Here is an 18,839-nt window from a genome sequence, read left to right on the forward strand (position 1 = left end):
CATACCTGAGGCACACTTAAGTCTGGAGTTTAAGTTCATTTTACTTATGAAACTGAGATGTCACATGTCTGGTTCATGTGACAGAAGCGCACATACAGGATAGTCTGTCACCTCCAGCCATCAAATGATAGATTAAAACAACAGCAACAAAAACAACATTGTTATTTCATATTGAACTACAAGTGTAAATGAACAGAACAATCAGAACAGTATGCCTTCTGTTTGTTAATCTGAAACTAAGTGTTTTTGTTATCTCACATGTTTTAGTTTTCCGAATGTTATAGGATTAATGCTATATGTATTAAAAACACAAAGAGAAGCTGAACTTTTGTCAGCTAGGTTGGGCAACATTGTAGATTTTGACAAATAAATGTGTGGAAGGTAGCTAGGAGATGTGTGATAGGCATGTTAACTGGATTTTTCTGCTGAAATCATCAGCAGTTCAGTAGTATATAATATTAATAGTTCAGTTGTCCTTATTAGATGTTTAGTTAACACCTGGGTAAGAGGGTTGTTATAGTTCCCACCTCTCAGAATTGTTGTTTCAGGAGGTATGTAGATTCAGAAAGATATCACTGTTTCAGTGTGAACTCTGTTTGTATAAAAGGTTTTCTTCACAACTGCAGCCTAGCAAATTAATATTTTTACATGACAAAATGTAAAAAAAAAACCATAAATCAGACATGAAGGGTGGATTCTGTTACAAATTTCACAACCACAGAATCAGAGCAAAGACAGAACACTACATATAATTAGTGAAGATCTTTAAGATCTGAGGGTATGTCTACACTACCCCGCTAGTTCGAACTAGCGGGGGTAATGTAGTCATCCGCACTTGCAAATGAAGCCCGGGATTTGAATTTTTAAATGCCGGCTAGTTCGGACTCCATGCCGCGTGGTATGGAGGTACTGTATTTTATTTCTTATATTTAAATGCAATTCGTTGAGTATGAAATTAATAAGAAAAGAAAAATGCAGTTTGAGACTTGTTTACTACATATAGAACAACTAGATTAAATATGATAAATATTTTGCCACCAAAGCATTCTTATTGTCCTCTAGTAGAAGTGCATTTCAAATATTTATTCAGTGGTCCCATAATTAATCAACAACCAATAAACACACCTTCAAATTTGTATTTTCTGACCCCCACTGGCAATTCCCAAAGGCTTATTCCTGTTACTAAGCTATATTTAAACATTTTTGAAGAAAGCTAGACTGTATAGCTTAGCCTCAAACTACTGGTAAGCTGACAGTTTAAATAAAGGATTTATATGATTTCATTTATTTAAAAATTGTATATACTGTTTTGGAGGGTTTCAATGGTTATTATAAGGACTTGTAGCCAAATTTCTTTCCATCTATGTGTGGCACCCAAAATACAATGCAAGTCACTTAACAACTCCGTTCCTCAGTTTAACTATCTGCAGAACAGGAAAAAATGGATCTGTTACTACCTGAAAAAGTGCAAAGATAGTTTTAAGAACTTCATAAAATTCCTATGAAATATGACACAGAAAATGCAAAAATATATTACTAATAATGATAGCTTAATAATTATATTCTCTTCAGTCAACTCTCTCTAACTGGACAAGGGCTCCGATAACCAGAATTCTAATTGCCTTATATACCAGTGATTAGGAGACAAAGGTATTTTCTGAGAAAAAAAACTTGTTTACATCAAACTTGTACTTCTGATCTTTTCCACAATGTCATACAAATAACTACAGCCGAGGAGTTAATTTTCAACTTAAAAAAAAATCCTAGGGAAAAAAGACCTCTGTTCAAATAAAAAAAAACCCATGAAGTGCAGAAGACATTTGGGATAAATCAAAGAAAAATTTAATTCCTGTAATTAGAGCTTGATCCTTCTGTTATGCATGTCAATGGCAAAGCTCTGATTAACTTTAACGGTACAGAATCAAACCCTTAGTGATCAACTCCTGCAGCAATAGGTGCCCTAGAAATAACTTGGATAAGTGATATTTAATGTGACAGAAAATAAAAATTGCTAATTAATAGCTAACAGCTAAAAAGAACCAACACCGTGATTTAATAATTTTTTTTTTTAAAAAAAAGGTATTTCATCATCTCCTTTGTCTAATATACCAGATTAATGATTCTGGTTCTCCATTGCCCTTCACAATATATAGACAATTGAACACTATCCAATCTGAATGTTTATTCATGTGTAAATGGTACACTGATATAATGATGAGTCAAGATGCAGGACAATGGAGAATCAGGCCTAATTATGTGTAACTGTGATTTAGAAACTTGAAGATATTTGAATGTATCTGTTTATAGTATTTCACAGTGATATAAATTACATATCCCTTGCCAACATATTTATGTATTTTTCTTCATTGTTTATTCTTATCCAAATTAATTTGCATATTCCTAGGATCTCTGTCCAAGACAGAGCTAATTAATTTTAAGCTCAAATCACTCATGACTCTTACTGGTCAATCTGGTTTTTGTGGACCATGTTTACCACCTTTATTAGAAGAAAATGTGTATGAATCAGCTGTACATGCTGATATGATTTAATATTAATATTTTATATTAGTTGGCCACCAATTATATTATAAGATCTGTACACATATATTCTCAATTGTCAGTGTACCTGAATCAAATGTCAGGGATAATTATCTTTGATAACACATTTTGTGGATAAGGGGGACACAGTATACTTAAACTTTAGTAAAGCATTTGATAAAGTCTCGCATGACATTCTTACCAACAATTTAGGGAAGTAGAACCTAGATGGGACTACTATAAGGTGGGTGCATAACTGGCTGGATAACCATTCTCAGAGAGTAATTATTAATGGTTCAGAGTCATGCTGGAAGGGCATAAGCGGGGTTCCACAGCGGTCTCTTTTGGGACCGGTTCTGTTCAATATCTTCATCAACAATTTAGATACTGGCATAGAGAGTACACTTATTAAGTTTGGAGATGATACCAAGCTGGAAGGGATTGCAGCAACTTTGGAGGATAGGCTCATAATTCAAAATGATCTGGAGAAATGGTCTGAGATAACTAAGATGAAGTTTAATAAAGACAAATGCAAAGTCCTTCACTCAGGAAGGAACAATCTGTTTCACACATACAGATTTTGAATGTGAATCCTAGAATGGGAAGTGACTATTTAGGAAGGAGTACTTCAGAAAGAAAACTAGGGGCCATAGAGACCACCAACTAATTATGAGTCAACAGTGTGACAAGATTGCAAAAAAAGCAAATATGATTAAGGGATGCATAAACAGGGGTGTTGTGAGCAAGACACAAGAAGTAATTATTTTGCTTTATTCTGCCATGATTAGGCCTCAGTTGGAGTATTGTGTCTAATTCTGGACACCACATTTCAAGAAAGATTTGGAGAAGATCCATAGAAAAGCAACAAAAATTATTAAAGTTCTAAAAAACGTGGCCTATGAAGGAAGGCTGAAGGAATTGGGCTTGTTTAGTTTAGAAAAGAGAAGACTGAGAGGGGACATGATAGCTGTTTACAAGTATCTAAATGGGTGTTACAAAGAGGAGGGAGAAAATTGTTCTTCTTGGCCTCTAATGATAGGACAAGAAGCTATGGGCTTAAACTGCAGCAAGGGAGGTTTAGGTTGGACATTAGGAAAAATTTGCTAACTGTCAGGGTGATTAAATACTGGAATAAATTGCCTAAGGAGATTGTGGAATCTCCATCCCTAGAAAATTTCACAAGCAGGTTAGATAGACATCTATCAGGGATGATCTAGTACAGTGTTTCTGAAAGTGCTCCACGAAACCACTTTGAGAAACACTTTAACTGGCCACTCTGATTTATTTATTTACTGGCACCGCAGCCATGGAGCCTCGTGGCTCCCATTGGCTCCGTTGCACTCTTGCAGCCAAGTGGGGCAGTGGGAAGCAGTGACCCAGCCCACGCCGCTTTCGCAGCTCCCCTAAGTAGTCACCAATGCCAAGAAAAGTAGAACAATTTGCTGCAGCAGCTCACACATTCTTGGGCAAGAGCACAACTGACCCTTTGCCACACTCAGACAATCAGACCTTCCAGGGAGTCAAATATTATGTCCTGACAGAATGGAAGTATCAGCAAGAGAGAGACTCTAACATAGTAAGCATATTTAGAAGTCCATCAATGCTCCTCCCTTTGCGTCTGCTTGATTTTAAATGCTGGACCAGGCTCAACAGGCTATTCTCTGGCTTTGCTGTGAGGAAGGTGAAAAACTCACACTGCTACAGGTGGGATGAATTTATGTTAGTTCCAATTTAATGGCATAAACCTGAAAAACAACCATCAAAAACTTATCCATACTGATATGAGATGGCTATTTACTGGGAAGATGTTGATGCATCTGTTTGAACTTGGTTAGAACTACAAGATTTCCTTGGTGATTTTAGTTTTAAATGTGTTGGTTGCTTTGCCAATGGGCAGTGGCTGTCAAGATGAGTCGATAGAGCTGAGTTGCTGATGTCTCAATGAACTGAATACCAGTTTACTCAGTCTGAAAGCTTTACTTTTACTGTTGATGACAAAACCAGGGCAGTAATAAAGAAACAGCAATTTATTGTGTGTGAGGGAGAACAGGGATTGCCAAACACTCTTGACCTTGAAAATTTCCTCATTGAAAATGAATTGCAAATGAATTTGGTCACTAAGTTTAATAAATATGTTCATGAAATAGAAGACACGCTGCCAGATGGCTTCTTGGCAAAGAAAAACAAAGAGTTCACTGAGCTGTCACGGGATTGTGGACTACAGCTTGAATTCAAACAAGTGCCAGCTCAGTGACTTTCAGTTGAGGAGAAAGGAGTTTAGCCTGGTATCAGAAAGAGCTCTGAAGTGTTTGTGCCCCTCAATGTTACACATGTCTGCCAGATTGTGTTCTTTTTTCCCTGACTGACATTTAAAAAAGCACAGAATGAACTGCAATGCAGAGCCATACCTTTGGTTGAAGCTTGCCAATATCTCACCTCACCTAAAGCTCCCTATGTTCCGTGAAGTGAAAACCTCTTTTTCAGCACATTTTCATTTTCTCCAAGGGCTGCTCAAAATGTTTGGTACTTTAAATCAAGAAAAGCACCATCTAAAGAGGGTAAAGTGAACTTTGGCTCATGTTCTATTTTTAATTAGTACTTTGGATAAGAAATAGTAGGAACTTTGAAATTAGGCATATTAAAAGTCAAGCAGTTGATGCAATAAAGAAGCATTCCAAAATATATCAAGTCCTCATTTATGATATAAAATTGCATCCTTGGGCATTTATTTTTCTGTGGAATTCAGAAGTACTTAAGCCTATTAAGGCCTATATAAGCATACACAAAGAGAAATTTGCATGAAATACTTAATTTTTTAAGAGGGTAGTATGTGAAACAATAAAGTTTGGGAACCAATGCTTTAGACAATTTATTGAGTGAATTTCTGGAACATTTGATTTTGTTGAAAACAATGATGAGATAACCATGAATTTTCCAGGAGAAATACCCCCAATCAATTCATTTAGTCAACTGTTCACAAATTTAAAGTTGTCTCTAGTATTGAAATAAAGATCTAGTCTCAATATTGAAAGAAATATTGTAATGTAGTTTTTATTCAAGAACTATCAGTTCTTTTGCTTAGTGCCAAAATGTACTGCACAAAGGAAACAACTAAGACTGCAATCCTATAGAGACTGACATAGATGCTTAACTGAACACACTGTGAATAGTCCCATTGACCTCAATGGAATTACTCAAGTTAGACATCTATGAAAATCTCAGTAAGACTAGGGCATTGTACTATAAATCTTAAACTGATTTTTCACTCAGAAGCTATAGATAGTGCAGAAGAGGGAGAATAACCTTGGGTTATATTCTATTTTTCATATTGCCTATGCCTTTTTAATTAGCACGATTGAATAAGTGCCCCATGGGTCACAGAATTTTATTTATTCATGTTTTGTTTTGGTGATCTCAGAAAGACGGTTGCTCTTTTATTTACACCAGCTATACATTTCCTCAGTTGTTTTTGTTTTGATTGTTTTGTTATATATATTCTGTTATATATAAAAGCATGGTGGTGCCTTGATTAGTATATCAAGATACGGGTGTGTATATATATCTTGATACACTGATCAAGGCAACATTATGCAAACAGAAGGTGATTCTATAACTGTTTGCTGCACTGTTTCTTGAACCTTCCTCTAAAGCAGGGGTGGCCAACCCGTTACACACGAAGAGCCAAAATAGTTGGCACAAAGAGCGGAGGAGAAAAATGTTGTTGAGCAAAAATAAATAAATAATCAGAAGCTCGGTGGCCATTTTGAAGGTGGCCATTTTGAAGTCTACACGCCGTGACTCCGGCTCTGTCTCTTTCAGACAGAAACATGCTGCCCCTTTCAGAGCTGCAAGCAATGGGTGCAGGAGCCACAATTTTTTTCTTTGAAGAGCCGCATGTGGCTTGCAAGCTGCGGGTTGGCCACCCTGCTCTAAAACATCTGATTCTGACCACTGTCAGTGATAAGATATTAGATTACAAGGGCCATTGAATCAAAATTAGGGCCAGTTAACATTTTTTGGGGATGAAAGTGTATTTAATTGAAAAAGGTCTGTCTTCAAAATTGAAACTACTTTTGAAAAATTTTCACCTGTTTTGAAATTTTCTGTTTCATTATCAGAAAAATGAAGAATATAGCCAGTTCTTCATTTTGTTCTCTATTTTCCTTTCTTCTTCTCATTTTTGTTCCTTTCTCTTCCTCTCCTTTCTCTCCTTTCTCAGTGGCAACACGGGAAAAGGAAAACAGAGAAGAAGGCAAGGAAAAGAAAAGAGGTTGGAAAGAGGTAAAAAGGAAAGCCAAGACTGAAAAAAAATTCAAACTGAAACTTTTAATAACATTTTAGGAAACATTTTAAATAAATGAAAATATATATTCATTTTAACCCCTTGGAATGAGAATGACTTAAAATGTCTGAAAATTTTCACAAAATATTTGTCATTGTTTGATCAGCTCTAGGAAAGTGATTTCACAAAATGCGTATATATTTACCAGAATTGTTCGAGAGGAAAGGTCCATAAATTTAGTGCTACTAACCTAAATTGATAGAGATTATCCTAATGTTCATGACGTGGACTCTTAACTCAGATCTGTTCTCTTGCACATTAACATGCTTTTCCCAATAAATTTGTTAGTCTTAAAACTGTCACCTGACTCCTTTTTTTTGTAGCCTCTGATTTTCAGAGCACCTTTTTAAGAAGACAGAAAACAATTTCTGATTTACTTTGTTTAATTAAATGCTTGAGCCAGATTTTCTTTGTGTGTCACAAAAATAATGATAGGAATACTGTGATGGACTGTGGTTCATGTGTTAAAATTACTTATTTTCAATGTTATATTTTAATTGTGTTATATCACTGTGATAGCGTCTCTTCCGATTTGTTCTGAGGTGTATGTGATAGCATAGAACTGGTCCCTTGTACCTTTTATCCATGTCAGTAGTAAATATTTAGTGAATTCATTACTGGTGAATAGAGAAAGTTATGTAAGTTAGATAATGCAAGAGAAGAAAGACATTTAAGTTACCATGACCTTCTACAGCAGCATGTCACTAACAGTGGATGTTGGAGACACAATTGGATGAGTGATCATAAATATTCGGGCACAGTTGAACTTCATTTTCACTGGGAATGACCCTGCCTTAAGTGAATGTTGCTGGTCAAAACTAGGATTGCCAAATGGTTTAACAAACAATATCGAACATCCCTCCCACCTACCCACCCCCCAAAAAATCCACCTGGAAAAAATTCTGTTGAGAAAAAAAGGTGGAAGACCAAAGTTGTTAACGAAAAAAAAAGGACGCTGCACTTTTAAATGGCCCCACGTTCCTCACTCCCCCTCCCCCTCCAGATGCGGCAATGGAAAATTGTCTTTGCCGGGATTCTGTCCGAGGGAAACAGGAAATACTGGACATTTCACATCTCCGGTATTTTCTGTTTGTTTTACCGGACGGGGGACACGAATAACTGACAGTCCGGGCGAAAACCGGACACCTGTCAACCCTAGTCAAAACTTAGAAAGGAAGTGCTGGAAATATGTTGTACGAGACTTGTCCAAGGCAACAGGATTCTCTTCCACAGCCTGGTACTGCCCCCTCCTCCCACTCACTGAAATGACAATTACCTGAGCAAAAGGAAGAGCAGGCTGTATTTTGCCAGTTAAGAACATTAAACACTAATGGTTAATGTCATCTTGATTTGTGAGACACTGGCCAGGGTTGCAGGGTTATATAAACGTCATGTTGCTGCTTTTGTGAAGTGATTATTCTGATGGCTGCCAGTTGGGTGTCACATTAATAGACCAGATCAGAATCAGCTCTGTACCATTAGTGACGAAAATCCCCTTAATCAGCAAGGCAGGCCTGTCTGAGCTTTTGGTAGGAAGCTGGGTGTGTATCCTCAGCATGGAACTTTCTTCTGATTTAACCCATTGGATGGAAGCTTTGCCATGAAGCAAGTTACTTTTCTGGAGCTTTGCAGATGGGCCTTGTTTCTTCTTTGTTGCTCTTGGTTCCTGGCTTACTGACATTTTCACAATAAATCTGTCAGGATTCCTATATTACAAACAGTTTAAAATATAATACATTATTAATGCCCTGGATGGTTGATCACATGTAAATCTCATTCCAAACTTCTAAATGAGATAAAATCAGCAGCTAAAACTTATATATATGTCAGTCTCCGGCATGTGTAATTGAACCTAACAGAAGAAACTGTTCATATTCAAAAAATTTAAGTGGCCATTGTAACTCTTGATTTAAATGATATGTGGATGATTATCTTCGAGACTTGCAAAATGATCGTACTTCGTGGAGCCAAGCTAGTTCACACACAAAAAGGAGAATAAGAAACATTTATTAAAACAGAATGGGAAAGCATTTTGGATTGTATTTCTGGTTATCATCTATGTCAGATGGAAGGATTGAGTCAAGTTGTTTATTAAGTTTTTTCTGAAATGCAACATCTCATTTTTCAAAGCAATTTGTTGTCAGCAGCATATTTCCCAACCTGCAAAGACCCAAATGTGTGGGCTGCAATCTGAGAGAGACATGTGAGTAGCAAACAAAATACCGCATACAAGGAATTGTAAATGCTCTGGAACCAATTCCTTTACGTTAAATAACTCTTTCTATAACTAGAGTTTCATGATCCTTCATTCTCATCTAATAGAGGAAGAAAAACCAGTGGAGAGTCTATGGGTTAAGTTTAGAGGTGCAAACAACAGCAGTGATGTTGTGGTTGGTGTCTACAGGCCACCGAATCAGGTGGATGAGGTAGATGAGGCTTTCTTCGGACAACTGAAAGAAGCTTCCAGATTGCAGGCCCTGGTTCTTGTGGGGGATTTTAATCACCCTGACATCTTTTGGGAGACCAATATGGCAGTACACAGACAATCCAGGAAGTTTTTGGAGAATGCTGGGGATAACTTCTTGGTACAAATGGTGAACGATCAGACCAGGGGCCATGCGCTGCTTGACTTTCTGCTCACAAACAGGGAGGAAGATAGGGAAAGTAGAGATGGGTGACAACCTTGGAGCAGTGATCATGAGATGGTAGATTTCAGAATACTGACCAAAGGAAGAAAAGAGAATAGTAAAATACACACCTTGGACTTTAGAAAATCAGATTTTGACTCCCTCAGAGACCTGATGGGCAGAATCCCCTTGGATGCCTACGTGAAGGGGAAATGAGTCCAGGAGAGCTGGCAGAATTTTAAAGAAGCCTTATGGAAGGCACAGAAAGAAACCATCCCAATGCGTAGCAAGAGAGGCAAACATGGTAGGAGACCGGATTGGCTTACAGGGGAAATCCTTGGTGAACTTAAGCACAAAAAGGAAGCTTACAAAAAGTGGAAACTTGGACAAATGACCAGGGAAAGGTATAAATGTATGGCTTGAGAATGCTGGGGGGTTATCAGGAAGGCGAAAGTGCGATTGGAATTGCGACTGGCAAAGGATGTGAAGGATAACAAGAAAGGTTTCTACAGGCATGTTAGCAAGAAGAGGGTGATCAGAGAAGGTGTGGGGCCCCCAATGGATGAAGGAGGTAACCTAATGAAAGATGATGTGGGGAAAGCTGAAGTACTAAATTCTTTCTTTGCCTCTGTATTCACGGACAAGGTTGGCTCCTGGACTGATACGCTAAGTGATGCAAGATGGGATGAAGATGGACAGCCTTTGGTGGGTAAAGAACAGGTTAAGAACTATTTATAAAAGCTAAAAGTACACAAATCCATGGGTCCAGAATTAATGCATCAGAGGGTACTGAGGGAGTTGGCAAATGTCATTGAGGAGCCTTTGGCCATTATCTTTGAAAAGTCGTGGAGATCGGGAGAGATCCTAGATGATTGAAAAAAGGCAAATGTAGTGCCCATCTTCAAAACAGGGAAGAAAGATGATCCAGGGAACTATAGGCTGGTCATGGAAGGAATCCTTCAGGAAAAATCATAGAAGTGATCCTTAAGGAATCCATTTTGAGGCACTTGGAAGAGAGAAAAGTGATCAGGAATTGTCAGCATGATTCACAAAGGGCAAGTCGTGCCTGACCAATTTGATTAGCTTCTATGATGAGGTAACTGGCTCTGTGGACATGGGAAAGTCAGTGCATGTGATATATCTTGACTTTAGCAAGGCTTTTGATATGGTCTCCCACAATATTCTTGCCAGCAAGTTAAGGGAATGTGGATTGGATAAATGGATGATAAGATGGATAGAAAGCTGGCTAGAAGGCTGGGCCCAGTGGCTAGTGATCAATGGCTCGGTGTCAGGATTTCAGGCAGTTTCTAGCGGAGTGGTTCTAGGACCGGTTCAGTTCTAGGACTGGTTTTGTTCACTATCTTTATTAATGATCTGGATGAGGGGATGGATTGTACCCTCAGCAAGTTTGCAGATGACATTAAGCTAGGGGAAGAGGTAGATACGCATGAGGGCAGAGATAGGGTCCAGAGTGACTTAAACAAATTGGAGGATTGGGCCACAAGAAATTTGATGAGGTTCAACAAGGACAAGTGCAGAGTCCTGCTCTTGGGATGGAAGAATCTCAAGCATTGTTACAGGCTGGGGACCAACCAGCTAAGTAGTAGTTCTGCAGAAAAAGGACCTTGGGGTTACAGTGGATGAGAAGCTGGATATGAGTCAACAGTGTGCCCTTTTAGCCAAGAAGGGTAATGGCATAATAGATTGCATTAAGAGGAGCATTGCCAGCAGATCCAGATATGTGATTATTCCCCTTTATTTGCTTCTGTTGTGGCCACATCTGGAATACTGTGTCCAGTTCTGGGCCACCCACTACAAAATGGATGTGGACACATTAGAGAGGGTCCAGCAGAGGGCAACCAAAATGATTAGGGGGCTGGAGCATATGACCTACAAGGAGAGGCTGAGGGAGTTGGGTCTGTTTAGTCTGCAGAAGCGAAGAGTGAGGGGGGATTTGATAGCAGCCTTCAACTTCCTGAAGGGAGGTTCCAAAGAGGATGGAGAAAGGCTGTTCTCAGTAGTGACAGATGGCAGAACAAGGAGCAATAGTCTCAGGTTGTGGTGGGAGAGGTCCAGGTTGGATATTAGGAAAAACTATTTCACTAGGAGAGTGGTGAAACACTGGAATGGATTATGTAGGGAAGTAGTGGAGTCTCCATCCCTAGAGGTGTTTAACTTTCTGCTTGACAGAGCTCTGGCTGGGTTGATTTAGTTGGGATTGGTCCTGCCTAAAGTAGGGGGCTGGACTTGATGACCTTCTGAGGTCTCTTCCAGCTCTATTGTTCTATGATTCTATGAACACATAGAAATATACTCTATATTTCTGACGTAAATAATCTTCATCAAACTGGACTGTAGGTCACTTCAGGATTAAATGAACGTCATCCTTTGAAATCATGTGTGCTTGAGAGGTATGGACAGCAACAGCAGGATTGCAATCAACATACATGTAGACACAGAAGCTAAATAAAAATGAACAAGCTACTCAATAAAAGCATACTATACAACAGCCATTTGACAGGTAAGCTAGGCTTCTGAGAGAAGAAAATCTTTAAATGACCTTTCCTGTGTCCTTTTATATTTATCAGCATGTTTGCACTCTTCAGACTTGATTTCTCAGTATGGAATCCTGTTATTAACTGTTGCAGTTGTCACACAGGATTGTTTCTATCGCCACTTTCTTTTAGGTCGAACTTATAAAGCTGAAGATGGGGCTTCACTGAACTAGACACAGTATTTTTAATTAATTCAATTTTCATTCTGTCCCTTAAATTACCTACCGTTCCAGAATAGACAGAATGCAGTCAAGATGAACATAACAGCTTTTCTAGAGGGAGAGTGTGATGACCTGAAAGTTTGATACCAAGGGCCCTTCCAAATTTAGAAATGGGAACATTATATTGTAAGAAAAGGGAAATCTTTTGATGTTCTCTGGAACTCATCTTTTTCTTATAAGCCCCAGAAAGACTTGAGATGCTGCATTTTAAAGATATGACATATTTATGTAATCAAGCTATTTGGGGGGAGGGCGTTGTATGAATATTGATTTCTCTCCTTTTTGAGCCCTTCAGAGTTGGATGATAATATGTGAACCACGTGACTTTACCGGTGAACTGACAAAAGAAATAGTCTTGCTAAAGTTCTTAAACCTTTCTTAAACCTTTTTATATAATATGTGCCATTTGACAAAATACATGATGATGTGATGGGGTTTAAAAGCTAGACATCATGATGATGAACTGGGCAGTCATGTGCAATAACATATTTCACCCTCTGCAGTGATCCTGAATTCATTCTACGAAAACCGTTATACGCACCGTTAAGAGTTAGTCAGGAATTTTTCAACAGAAAGTGAGATATGAAAACGATGGCATTACAGCTATCTTCCTGGAAGGCTTATATACATATACACACTGTGGGAGTGCAGTGCCATACAATTGGTGGCAAAAAACAGAGAGATTTTAGGACAGAAAAGACAGACACATACAAAGTGTGTGTGTGTGTATGATTCTGGCCTTGTTTTGGAATTCTATATACTGAAAACTACTGGGAAAAAAATTAACTACTAGATGACTGCACACCCTGCTTACTGTGCTTGCCAACCCGCCTCTCTCTGGTGGCTTTCGTGGCCAGAGAGCATGAGAGCTATGCTCACTAATCCCCCCTCTCTCTGGGGGTGGGTGATTGGCTAGGCGGGAGGGGGCAGGAGCAGGCTGGGTATAGGTGTCTGGCTACAGAGGAAGGTGTAGGAGCAGGGGGTGCAGGGTCTTGGTGGAAGGGATGAGTGAGGGGGCTGGAGGTAAAGGGTCTAAATGGAGGGGTTGTATGAGTGGGGCTAGGAGTGTGAGTTCTTGGTAGGGTGGTGAGTGAGGGTACTGGGGGTGCGGGGTTTCAGCTTGGGGGGGTATGAGTAAGCAGGTTGGGGTTCAAGGTCTTGGAGGAGTGTGTGAGGGTGCTGAGGATGCAGGGTCTTGGCTTGGGGGGCATGAGTGAGTGGACTGAGGGCTCAAGGTCTCAGTGGAGGGGGTTTGTGAGGGGGCTGAGGGTTCAGGTCATCAGCAGGGCAATGAGTGAGGGGTGTGGGGTGCGGGATCTTGGCAGGGTGGTGAGTGAGTGGGCTGAGGACATGCTGGGAGCCTGTGCTGCCATTCCAGCCTCGACCCTGCTCAAGCTGAGGCCCCACACCCCCAGCACCCTCACTTACCAACTCCAGCTCAACCTCCACCTCCATTCCCCCTGCAGCAAGGAGCCTGCACTGGCTTTGCTCTGTCCCATAAGGTTGAAGAACCAGCACCAGCTTCCTGAGGGGAAGGGGCAAAAGCCCCGGGGTTCCCTGCATGCTGCCGCTTCCCTTTCCCCTCCCCTGGCTGGGGAAACAGCCGTGGGAAAAGCCTCCTTGAAGCACATCCCTGTACTACTGTTTCCCGAGGGGGGAAGGAAAGTGGCAGCACATAGGGAAGCCTCAGACCTTTCTTCTCCCTCCCCTCCATGCTGGAAGCCAGCACCAGTGCTTCAACCTCATGGTGAGGACGAGACAGTAGAATTATGGTGTGTGTGGGGGGCCAGGAGTGTGTGGTTTCGGGCAGGACAGTGATTGAGCAGGCTGCGGGGGTGGGATCTTGGCTTGCGGGGATGTGAGTTAGGGGGTTTGGCACAAGGAGGGGCTGCAGCTGGTAGGGCTGTGGGGAAGAGGCCGATCAGCATGAAAGGCAAGGGTGCATGCTCTGGGCTTGGTCTGGCCAGCAGCAGATAGTAGTGTGGTATGAGGAGAGGCTGCAGGGGAAGGAGCTGGTCAGTGTGGAAGGTGGCGGGGGCAGGGGTTGGGGGCAGTAGCTAGTAGTGGTGGCCTAAGATGACCCGCCCCCGTGGGGGAACGATGTAAAGGCCATAGGAGCTGCCTAGAGCTGGGGGCGAGGTGATGTTGGTAATGTGATGACATCACTCTTGTCCTGCAGAAACATTTTTTATATAGAGAGAGAGGAAAATCAATTTATTAAGTGTGATTCACATTATACAGAAATAAATTAAGCAGGTTACCATGGAATCAACTTCCCCTAGCAATCCCCCCTCTGAAAAAATGCTGTTAAATGAAGCCAAAATAGTGATAAAGAAAATTAAATTCCCTTTAGAGCTGTTCTTCACCCAGATGCAAGAAAGCTATAAATGAGCTATCAAATGAGCTACCCATTCATTATCAATTCATAATGATTTCATAAGGTAAACCATAAGCCTTAAGTGGTATCTTCCCAACAATCTCCTTTGCTTAGTTTTCAGGCCATTGGCCCCATAATTTCTGAATTTCTTTATAACAGAGCTAGATAAACCTATCTGGGATTCAGTCATTTTTTGCTCTTAATTTTTTTGGGGCTCTCTAGTATATAAAGCATAGTAAATTCAGGATTCAGTCCTCTCTTTAATAGCATGCATGCTAAATGTAAGTGCCATGCTATCCAAATGTAGAATATTAATACAAGACAAAGTTTGCAATTTATATATTTTACTAGTAAATAATAGAAAATATTAGCTGTTGCAGAATAGTAGGAGTTGTAGTAATATAGTGGAAGGGCCAAAGAGAAAATCCAATCTGTTGATTTATCATTTTTACCTCTTTTTGCAGCAAGGAGGAATAAATTCACTTTTTACTGTTACCGGTTTTTTTACTCTTAACATTAGGAACAAAAGCATTCCATCATAGAGATAGCTAGTAAGAGTTGTACTATTGTGGAGTAAGAAATGAGGGTACACTTAGCTTTTAATTTTATTTTTAAGAATTATTGATAAAATTTTGTGAAATTTAACCTTATTAGAACATAAGAATGGCCATACTGGGTCAGACCAAAGGTCCATCTAGCCCAGTAGCCTGTCTGCTCACAGTGGCCAGCACCAGGTGCCCCAGAGAGGGTGGACTGAAGACAATGATCAAGCGATTTGTCTCCTGCCATCCTTCTCCAGCCTCTGACAAACAGAGGCCAGGGACACCATTTCTATCCCCTGGCTAATAGCCTTTTATGGACCTAACCTTCATGAAATTATCTAGCTTCTCTTTAAACTCTGTTATAGCCCTAGCCCTCACAGCCTCCTCTGGCAAGGAGTTCCACAAGTTGACTACACGCTGTGTGAAGAAGAACTTTCTTTTATTAGTTTTAAACATGCTACCCATTAATTTCATTTGGTGTCCTCTAGTTCTTCTATTATAGGAACTAAAAAATAACTTTTCTTTATCCGCCCTCTCCACACCACTCATGATTTTATATACCTCTATCATATCCCTCCTCAGTCTCCTCTTTTCTAAACTGAAAAGTCCCAGTCGTTTTAACCTCTCTTCATATGGGACCCGTTCTAAACCCCTAATCATTTTAGTTGCCCTTTTCTGAACCCTTTCCAAGGCCAAAATATCTTTTTTGAGGTGAGGAGACTACATCTGTACACAGTATTCAAGATGTGGGCGTACCATAGTTTTATACAGGGGCAGTAAGTTATTCTGTGTCTTATTTTCTATCCCTTTCTTAATAATTCCTAGCATCCTGTTTGCCTTTTTGACCGCCGCTGCACACTGTGTGGAAGTTTTCAGAGTACTATCCACGATAACTCCAAGATCTCTTTCCTGATTTGTCATAGCCAAATTAGCCCCCATCATACTGTATGTATAGTTGGGGTTATTTTTCCCGATGTGCATTACTTTACACTTATCCACATTAAATTTCATTTGCCATTTTGTTGCCCAATCATTCAGTTTGGTGTCCTTCACAGTTTTCTTCTGTCTTGACTATAACAGTTTGGTATCATCTGCAAAGTTTACCACCTCACTGCTTACCCCTTTCTTCAGGTACATATCATAACTATACTGAACTATGTTGTGTTTGCATTTTGGAATTACTTGAAAGAATGAAATATTAATTTAGTGTTATTGTGTTTTAAAAAAATAGCATCCATCACTATAAATACCTGGCATAATAGTCACAATTATGACTACAAAATAAATCAGAATGTAGTTTTTAATAGTATCTTTCAAACCAAACATACTTCATTATACATCAGTGGATTTTGATACTGGTAATTCAGCAACTGTGTTCAGAAATATGGTATAATTTATTCTGTTTCTGGCAGGTTCTAGTAGATTACAATTGAAACAACAGAAACTGAGTTGGGTACGTGTAGCTACCTACATTGGAATTTGACCCAGACCACCATGAATAAAAACATGGTGTTTTACAAAAGTTTCCATGTGCTGTTTTATAAGTGCAAAGGTTGATGACATTTATTTTAGGATGGTACTTTCGATAGTCTAGCAGAGATGAATTTTTGTAATTCCTAAGGCCATGCCTATATTTACTGGGGACTGACGCTGCAGAGATTGATTTAGGGGGTATGATGGATAGGTGGGGTGCTGGCCAGCATTCAGTGACTAAAGGGTTAAACTCAAGTAGCTAAGGGTGTTGGCAAAGAGCCAGAAGAAGCAATGGGATATAGTGTTGAAATTTAAATTGTAAATATATACCTGCATGCTCTTTTTGTGTGAGTTCTAAATTATGATCTGGAGGAAGCAAGATAAAGTAATCAGACAGAATTACCATGCCTACAAAGAATATTGGGCATGGACATGGGCCTGGGCATGGACTGGGCCTTGAAGTATGAATTAGTACAGATCATAAGTAGATAGAGAAATGTATGTTTAGTTGTGATCAGGGTATTTTTCTTTGTATTGTTGTTTGGTTAAACGTCTCTGTGTGAAATCCATGTGCCTTCCTCCCCCATTCACCATATCTAAGTTGCAGCCCAAAGAGACTGTTTCTTTGTGTTTTGATCTATTCTTTTGTTAGTTGCTCTGTAACACCTACCAACCAATGCTTTATCAAATATATCTTTTTGTTTGTTAATAAAATTACCCTTTATAATGTGATGATTTGATTCTTGTGTCCTAGAAGGTAACAGGAGGTCTATGTGTATGCCTGCATAGATTGAAGGGCCAGCTATCAAAATTGCAGTTTGTTTTCTTTTATCTTTTCCAAGCAATCTTGAGGTAAAAGAGCTTGGGGTACCCGTTGGGAAGAAGTGCAAGTATTTCTTCCTGGTTTTCCGGGTTTTAATATACTTGATGGTGGCAGTGCCAGTAAATCTGTGAAGCTGTGGAGTTTTTGTAAGCAGAGCCTATAGAGACAAGGTATTTTAAGGTCTCTTGCGGGCCTCCACCTTATGCCCTTTGAGTGCAAGAGTGGAGAACAGCCCAGACAGAGGGGTCTAATGAAGATCAACTAAACAGAGCCAAGTGTTCTCTGGTCAACTCCAATACTTTCCTGGAACAGATGGAGTAATATAAATCAATGCGAGAGTGTCATCTGTCGAACCAGCTCAGTATAGACACCACAGTAAGTTGACCTAAGCTATGTTCACTCCATCTATGTTATTCACCTAGCTGGAGTAGTGTTACTTGTGTTGACTTACCCTGATAATGTATACAAGGTCTAAGAGAGAAGAGGAGAGGTACTGAGAGAGATAAATACAGTACCATGTCACAATTTATTTAGCAAAAGGCAATGTAAACTACAGAACTGACAGAGGAGATGAAAATACGTTTTCTGGACATGAAGTTATTGAACAGTACATGACAGGAAATGTATCATTTAGAGAGGGAAATTATTTGGGATTAGTTTGCAAATAACTCACTGGAGTTCAATGACCCTAATAAAATACTTGGGCATTGTTTCAGCACAGACTTAGTACTATTTATTGAATCATTAAAAACATTCACCTCAGAACTTTATATTTTCTTTTGAGGGCTCTGATCCAAATATTAACCAGACCTGAGTCTTGGCTTATTTCAAATGGGATCATATTGCTCAAGATCCCTGGGCTTGAACCAATGTGAACTGAAGTCAGTGGGAAGCTTCCTATGGACATCATTGACCTTTAGTTCAGGTCCATGATGTGTAAAAAGAAAATGGGACCAGAGAAAGGCAAAGGAAAGACTGAAGATAAACATTTGAGCTTCAAGATAATGCTTAGGTGTTGTAATAGTATATTTTGAGACAAAAAATGACTTTAAATCAAGCTATTTCTCAGGAATAAAATTAAGCCAGAAACTTTCAAACAGCATGAATAGCTCCCCAGCAATGAACTTCACATATTGACATTTCTCCTCTTTCATTTTTAATTCATAGTCTTTTCTGTATATAGTTGCTCAGTGGTTAATACTCCTGTAACACCTCCTGTTCATTAACCCACTGTGAGGTTATTCAGCATAGGGCAGCGTTTCCCAAACTATGGTCCATGGCCCAGTACCAGTCCGTGGAAAAAAAATACCAGGCCTCAGAAAAATATTTGCAAGAGAGCCC

This window comes from Pelodiscus sinensis, chromosome 1, assembly GCF_052426305.1.
Source record: "Pelodiscus sinensis isolate ZL-2025 chromosome 1, ASM5242630v1, whole genome shotgun sequence".
NCBI lineage: Eukaryota > Metazoa > Chordata > Testudines > Trionychidae > Pelodiscus > Pelodiscus sinensis.